Below are 7,574 nucleotides of genomic sequence, written 5' to 3' on the forward strand. Positions count from 1 at the left end.
CCCCGCCCGGCCCCGCCTCCACCACTCGTGATGGCTACCCGAGGACTCGAAAGTCCTGCGTCCCCGGGGCGCCCCTGAAGGTCCTGGGTCAGGATCTTCCCACACACACACCTCCCCCACCTGCCCACCCCGAGGGGTGGGGGCCCCCTTTGGGCCCCGGGTCACCACGCTGCTCTGTCTGGGGGCTGGGATCCCGGCCTGACAGGGCCTGCCTGGGCCAGGAGTCCTGGGTGTGGGGTTGGGAGGTGGGGGGAAGAGGGGGGTTCTATGATGAAGGTGAGGGGGCCCCCAGATTATTTTCTGTAGGTTGGGAGGGATGGGTGACAATGCTGGAAGGGGTGACATTGGGCAAGACGCATTGTATTCATAAACCGCGCTTATGAATGGCAACTCCTTTGTACAACTACTTAGAGATAATAATAATAATTATTATTATATATATGGGATATATATTTGCTGGCCTGTGATCCTAATCCTAGCGATTCAGGAGGCTGAGAGCTGAGAATTACGTTTCAAAGCCAGCCAGGGTAGGAAAGGCAATGAGATTAGCCAAGAAATCTCCAATAAACTACCAAAAAAGCCAGAAATGGAGCTGTGGCTTAAGTGACATTAGCCTTGAGAACAAGCAGCTCGGGGACATCTCCCTGGCCCTGAGTTCAAGTCCCAGGAAAGGAAAAATAAACAAGGAGTGGGGGTAGGGAAAGTCGGAGAAAACATGGGAAGAGCTAACAATGTTCAAGAAGCAGTGTACTCACCTTGATAACAAAATTTAAAAGATAAATAAAAAACTAAATAATAAATAAATAGAATGAGAGAAGTCTACACTAACATTGATGAGCATGAGCCCTCAAAAACACTTCAAAATTGAAGCCTTGGCTTCTGTCTAGGCTCAACAACTGCAATTAAGTTTGGTTAAAATCCAACCCAAGATGGACTTGTAGACGATGGTACTCGTGGCTCACACCTATTCTGAGGTCTGAGGATCACTATTCAAAGCCAGCCCTGATGGGAAAGTCTGTGGGACTCCTAACTCTTCAAAAAGCCAGAAGTGAAGCTGTGGCTCCAAGTGCCTGACTTGAACAGAAAATGCTAAGAGACAGCTCCCAGGCCTTGCATCAAAGCCCATTATCAAACACAGCTCTAATTTCTTCCTGAATCAGAACTTCCAAAAGGGAACTTACTGTACCTTCTAGAATGATAGAGGCCAACCCTTAGGTGAAATGCCACTTGGGGTAGGTAATGCAATATATCTTTAAAATAAATAAAAATTAAATTAAATTAAAACTTAGTGAACAGGGCCGGGAGTTTGGCCTAGTGGTTAAAGTGCTTGCCTAGCATGCATGAAGACCCGGGTTCGATTCCTCGGTACCACATACATAGATAAAAGCCGGAAGTGGTGCTGAAGCTCAAGTGGTAGAGCTCTAGCCTTGAGAAAGTCCAAGGACAGTGCTCAGGCCCTGAGCTCAAGCCCAGGACTGGCAGAAAAAAAAAAAAAAAAAACTTAGTCAACATCTGAGTGCTGTTCTTTCATATTTTTTGGAGCCATCAATCCGATTATTTGTGTAACTGCCCAGGGCCAGACAAGGGGTTCAGTGAGTTTCTTTCAGGGGACAGATCTCCAGGTGAGGTGGCAACAGCTGGGCGTGGGCCTCTCCTACCTCACTCCTCCATCTGGAGTAGAATGCTAACTACAATGCCAGAGCCAAGGTGCCAAGCTGTTTTTCAAGCTATGGAGTTTGAACTGTGGGAAGCCCTCAAAGGCATTCATTTCTATTACTCAACCAATATTGCATCCACTTAGATACTGTTTATTATATTCAGAGGTCCAATTCACAACTGCCTGATCTTTTAACACTGTTTCTTGGCCCACATCCAGCAGCAAGGGAGGTGGATGGAGAGGTAAAGGGAAGGGGGAAAAGGTGAATTAATGTAAGATCTCAAGAATAATTCCCCAATTTCTTCCCCTCCTCCCCTAGAAATTGAAAATGAAAAACAACATTTAAGCCATCAAATAAGTGGTCCAAAGAAGTTCTATTTTGTTTTTCCTGAGTTGAAATAGCCAGTGTTTAAAGCAATCCAATTAACCAATCCACACCTGTAATTCCAACCCTCACAAAAACTGTGTCAGCAAGGTTCTGAGTTCAATGCCAGGTTAGTAAAACTGTCTTAAAAGAAAAGACAAACAAGCCAGGCACTAGGACCTCATGCCTATCATCTTACCTACTCAGAAAGCTGAGATCTGAGGATCACTGTTCAAAGCCATAAGAAAAATAAGTGAGGCTGTGGCTCAAAGTGGTAGAGCACTAGTCTTGAGCTCAGGGACAGCACCCAGGCCCAGAGTTCAAGCAGAAGAAGAAGAAGAAGAAGAAGAAGAAGAAGAAGAAGAAGGAGGAGGAGGAGGAGGAGGAGGAGGAGGAGGAGGAGGAGGAGGAGGAGGAGGAGGAGGAGGAGGAGGAGGGGGGGGGAGGAGGAGGAGGAGAAGGAGGAGGAGGAGGAGGAGGAGGAGAAGGAGGAGGGGAGGAAAGAAGAAGAAGAAGAAGAAGAAGAAGAAGAAGAAGAAGAAGAAGAAGAAGAAGAAGAAGAAGAAGAAGAAAAGGAGGAGGAGGAAGAAGAAGAAGAGGAGGAGGAAAAAGAGAAGAGAAACAGCGAAACATGGAGCACTACTAGAAGGAAGAAAGATAGGCTGAATTATTACTTTTTTTGTGGTATAGATTTATTGGTACTCCAGCCAAATTTTTTAGTCTGCCTGTTGTGTTACTAATCCTCTTCTTATTACTAATCCTCCTCTTACTTTGCATCAGAAGACTTTTGCCCTTTTGCCTACAAAATGCCTCTCTTCTATTTACGTTTCAAACTTGTGAGTCACTTCCCCTCTTTAAAGCTACAAGAGCTTCTGCTTTTATCTGCCCGTGTAGGAGCCAGCCAGCCCCTACCGAGACAAATCTAGTGCTCAACTACAAACCTACAAAAAATGTAGAAAGCCAAATTCCTGTGCCTCCGATACTAGCTGTATTTCACCAGTGAGAACAGCCCCCAACGTGGTCTGTGTGAGATTCCATTAATATAGAGTGAGAGCCAGCACCCGTGGCTCACACCTGTAATCCTAGCTGCTCAGGAGGCTGAGATGTAGGATCAAGGTTCATAGTCAGCCCAGGCACAAAAGTCCAGAAAACTGGAAGTGGCACTGTGGTAGAGCGTTAGCCTTGAGCTGAAGAGCTCAGGGACAGCACCCAGGCTGAGTTCAAGCCCCATGACCGATACTCCCCACCTCCCAAAATAGAGTGAGTCTGTCTGGGGAGTTAGGGGAGTTATAGGTCATCACCATGGAGTGGGTACACTTTCCTAGAAGGTTTCAGAGTTTTGCTTGCTACCTCCAGGATTCCTTGGCTCTGGGAACTGAGGTCTCCCGGACCTCCCAAGATTTGGGATTCTACATCTCTCAGCATGTCTTTTCTCGTGTGTACCTGTCTTCAATTTTAAACGCCAGCCACACATTTACTTATGACTCCTGGTATAGAATTCCCATGCAATACTGTTCAGTGCTATTTTCTCCACCTTGTTCACTGGGAATTCATCATTTAAAACCCAAGAAATGCCCGGAGCTTGTAGCTCAAGTCTATAATCCTAGCTACTCGGAAGGCTGAGATCTGAGGATCCTAGTTCAAAGCCAGAAAAGTCTGTGAGACTCTTATCTCCAATTAACTAGCAAAAAGCAGAAATAGAGATCGTTTTCTGGTTCATAAGTGTGATGATTGGGTTCTTACGTGCTTGTGTGACATGTGCCTGCCTCTAAGCCTTGTTACTGTGTGGGCACATTACTAATCTGACATGAAGAAATAAAAAAGCAGAAGTAGAGGTTTGGCTCAAGTGGTCCAGTACCAGCCTTGAGCAGGAAAAGCTAAGGGATGGTGCCCAGGCCATGAATTCAAGCCCTACTAACATTGACAAACCAAACCCTCAAAACTTGGGAGTTGGAGCATGGTGAGGTGGCTCAAGCCTGTAATCCTAGCTACTCAGGAGGCTGAGATCTGAGGAGCACAGTTCAAAGCCAGGTAGGACACTAAAGTCCATGAGACACTCCCTTTTTTTTTTTTTTTTTTTGGTTGGTCATGGGGCTTGGACTCTGGGCCTGAGCATTGTCCTGAGCTCTTCAGTTCAAGGCTACCACCCTACCCCTTGAGCCACAGCAGCACTTCCGGTTTTCTAGTGGTTAATTAGAGTAAGAGTCTCACGGACTTTTCACTGTCTGAGCTGACTTTGAATCATGATCCTCAGATATCAGCCTCCTGCGTAGCTAGGATTACAAGCGTGAGCCACTGCACCGGACTAGACTTTTGTTTTTGGTACCTGGGATCACAGGCATGTACTACCATGTCCATTTTATTTGTTGAGATGAACTTTTTTTTTTTTTTTTTGCCAGTCCTGGGCTTGAACTCACGGCCTGAGCACTGTCCTTGGGCTTTCTCAAGGCTAGAGCTCTACCACTTGAGCCACACCACCACTCCCGGTTTTTTTTCTATGTATATGCGTCTGAGGAATCAAACCCATGTATTTGTGCATGCTACGCAAGCACTTTCCCACAAGACCAAACTCCTGGCCTGAGATGAACTTTTTGTCCAGGCTGTCCTCAAACTTCCATGCTCCTGATCTCTACCTCCCCAGTAGCTGGGATTGTGGGAGTCATCTGCCATGCCCAGCTCATTATAACATTTTTTGGTTTTGCCAGTCCTGGGGTTTGAACTCAGGGCCTGAACACTGTCCTTGGATTTTCTCAAGGCTAGAGCTCTACCACTTGAGACACAGCTCCACTTTCAGCTTTTCCTATGTATGTGGTACTGAGGAACGGAACCCGGATTTTCCTGCATGCTAGGCAAGCACTCTACCACTAGGCCAAACTCCCTGCCCCTAATGTAACTTTTTGTGCACATATTAGTATCTATACTAAGTAAATGTTCGGTAAATAGGTACTGAATTTTCAGTTTTTACCTAACCATCCTACTATTTCTTAGATGTCATCCACATCCAAAATTTTTTTCTGTTGTTGGTCATGGTGCTTGAATTTGGGGCCTGGGTACTGTCACTGAGCTCTTTTCTTCAAAGCTATCCCTCTACTGCTTTGAGTCACAGCTCTACTTCTGGTTTTCTGATGGTTAACTGGAGATTAGGGTTTCATAGGCTTTCCTGGCAGGGTGGCTGTGAACAGAGATCCTCAAATCTCAGCCTCCTGACTAGCTAGGATTGCAGGCATGAGCCACCAGTGCCCAGTAAGATACATTTCTTTACACAAGTTGTTTCTCATGGTATGGTTTGAGAACTAGTAGGGCATCAGAATTATCTGTGGTGCTTGTAAAACTTTCTGCCTCTTAACCCTGACCTACTAAATCAGAGTCTATAAGTTTACAGTCCTGAAACTTGCATGTTTACTCATACTCCTTTGAAGCACCAGTACTTTTTTCATTAAGCAATTTGTGTTTATGTATGCCACACTAAGGCTTGAACTCAGGACCTGACACTCTCACTTAGCTTTCTTGCTCAACAGGGGTGCTCTACCACTTGGCCTTTTCCTGCTTGTTAACAAGAAATAAGAGTTTTTGTCCTTCTATGCTGGTTTTGAACCTTGACCCTCAGATCTCAGCCTCCTGTGTAGCTGGGATTAACTGCCAACCTCAAATCTCAGCCTCCTGAGTATCTGGGATTATAGACATGAGCCTCTGGCACCTGGGAATTACTAACACCTTAGCTACAAACAAATAAAAGCAGTGGCAAGGCAGGTGCCTGTAGCTCAGGCCAGATCTGTAATTCTAGCTACTCAGAATGCTGAGATTTGAGGATGGCAGTTAAAAGCCAGCTCTGGCAGGGAAGCCTATAAAACCCTTATCCCTAATTAACTAACAAAGGCCAGAGTGGAGCTGTGGTTTAAGTGGTAGAACACTAGCTATGAGAAAAAAAAAAAAAACCCTCAGTAATAGTGCTTGGATCCGGAGTTTGAGCTCCAGGATGGGTGTTTGCATACCCACACATACACCTATACCACACCACACACACACACACACACACATACACACATACACAGCCGTGGCAGAGACATTACCTAACCTGCCCATAGCCTTGTGACTAAGAAGCAATCTAGGTGAGACTATTTCCCTGAAGGATTACCTATGCTAATTACCTAATTTCTCTGTTTTAGTTTCCTGATCTGTAAAATGGAGATAATATTTTTTCATGTTCTAGGTCAAGGTTCTAAGGTTGTTCACTGTTATTAGTCTTGCAACTTTTCTGTGGACTTGAAAAATTGTTTCCAACTCAAATATTTAAGATGTTATACAATGACAAGAGAATAAGTAGACCTGAAACTAACTGTAGACACACAATGTAAATTTCAAAGGCTATGTGTAAGTACACTGTACAAAACCAAACATGCTAAACTCTGGGTTGAAATAAAGGATAACTAGATGGGGCCAGGAAAGGAGGGCCTTCGAGGTGCTAGTAATTGTTTCTTATTCAGGGCATTTGTCACATATATGTGCTCTTCTTATGTATACTTGGTAAGTTTTGCCTGTGTTATGCTGCCCTGTGATCCTAGCTACTTAGGATATTGAAATCTAAGAATCATGATTTGAAGCCAGCTTGCACAGACAAAACCAAGAGATTCTTGTCTCCTGTTAACAAGCAAACAGAAGCAGAGCTGGGGCTCAAGTGATATAATGCCAGCTATAACAGAAAAGCCAAACAAGAGCCCCTGAACAGGCTACAAATAATACTGCTATTTACTTCATACAATTTTTTGCCAATCCTGGGCTTGGGCTCAGGACCTGAGCATTGTCCTTGCGTTTTCTCAAGGATAGAGCTCTACTACTTGAACCACAGCACCCCTGCTGACTTATTTCTATGTATGTGGTACAGAGGAATCAAACCCAGGTCTTTGTGCATGCTAGGCAAGCACTCTACCACTAGGCCAAACTCCTGGCCAACATATTCTAAAGTGTATAGTCACTTAAGACTAAGAAAAATGGCATCTAGTATACTATCCAGTTACCATTCTTTAAACTACAGCCTTCTTGTGCAAGTTACTGATACAAATATTGAGAAAACAAGGGGGAAAAACTGGCAGTGGAAGTTTCTTCTTCTGGAGGTAGAACAACTGTCTTCCTTTCCCCCTAGCCTTTCCTCTCCCTCCATTCGTCTGGATTGCCCTATTCTGATCTTTTCTTCTCATTCCTCCCTCATTGGTTGTGTGGAGTGCCTGCCTCTCTGACAGCTCCTCACTCTGCTCTTCATGTCTGGGAGGGCTCCCTAATCCTAAAACTGTAAACTACTAGATGACAGAGATAACCTTCAAACTGGTGCCTCTGAATCTACACAGGTGAAATTCCTTCAGAGGCTAATCTAGGGTTCCCTTCAGCTATGTTCTCTTAATCAAAACAATACATTACCGTATGTGGCTGTGCAGTGCTCTTTCCTCTGGATTATTGCAAACTAGATAGGTCACTTCTGTCACAAGACAGCTGTAGCCAAACACAGGGCAAATAGTCCTATGTTCACAGAGCAAATAGTCCTTCTGTCTACTTGAGCAT

General features: G+C 44.8%; 1 non-coding gene across 1 annotated transcript; it reads left to right on the plus strand.

Moving 5' to 3' along the window:
• Positions 1-3,724: 3,724 nt before the first annotated feature.
• On the plus strand, positions 3,725-3,829 carry LOC150065447 (small nucleolar RNA U13). Its single transcript, XR_016535058.1, has one exon. It is a non-coding gene; the product is annotated as a small nucleolar RNA U13 (small nucleolar RNA).
• The last annotated feature ends 3,745 nt before the right edge of the window (positions 3,830-7,574 follow it).

The sequence above is a fragment of the Megascapheus bottae genome, chromosome 3 (genome assembly GCF_031878675.1).
Source record: "Megascapheus bottae isolate mThoBot1 chromosome 3, mThoBot2.hap1, whole genome shotgun sequence".
Classification (NCBI taxonomy): domain Eukaryota; kingdom Metazoa; phylum Chordata; class Mammalia; order Rodentia; family Geomyidae; genus Megascapheus; species Megascapheus bottae.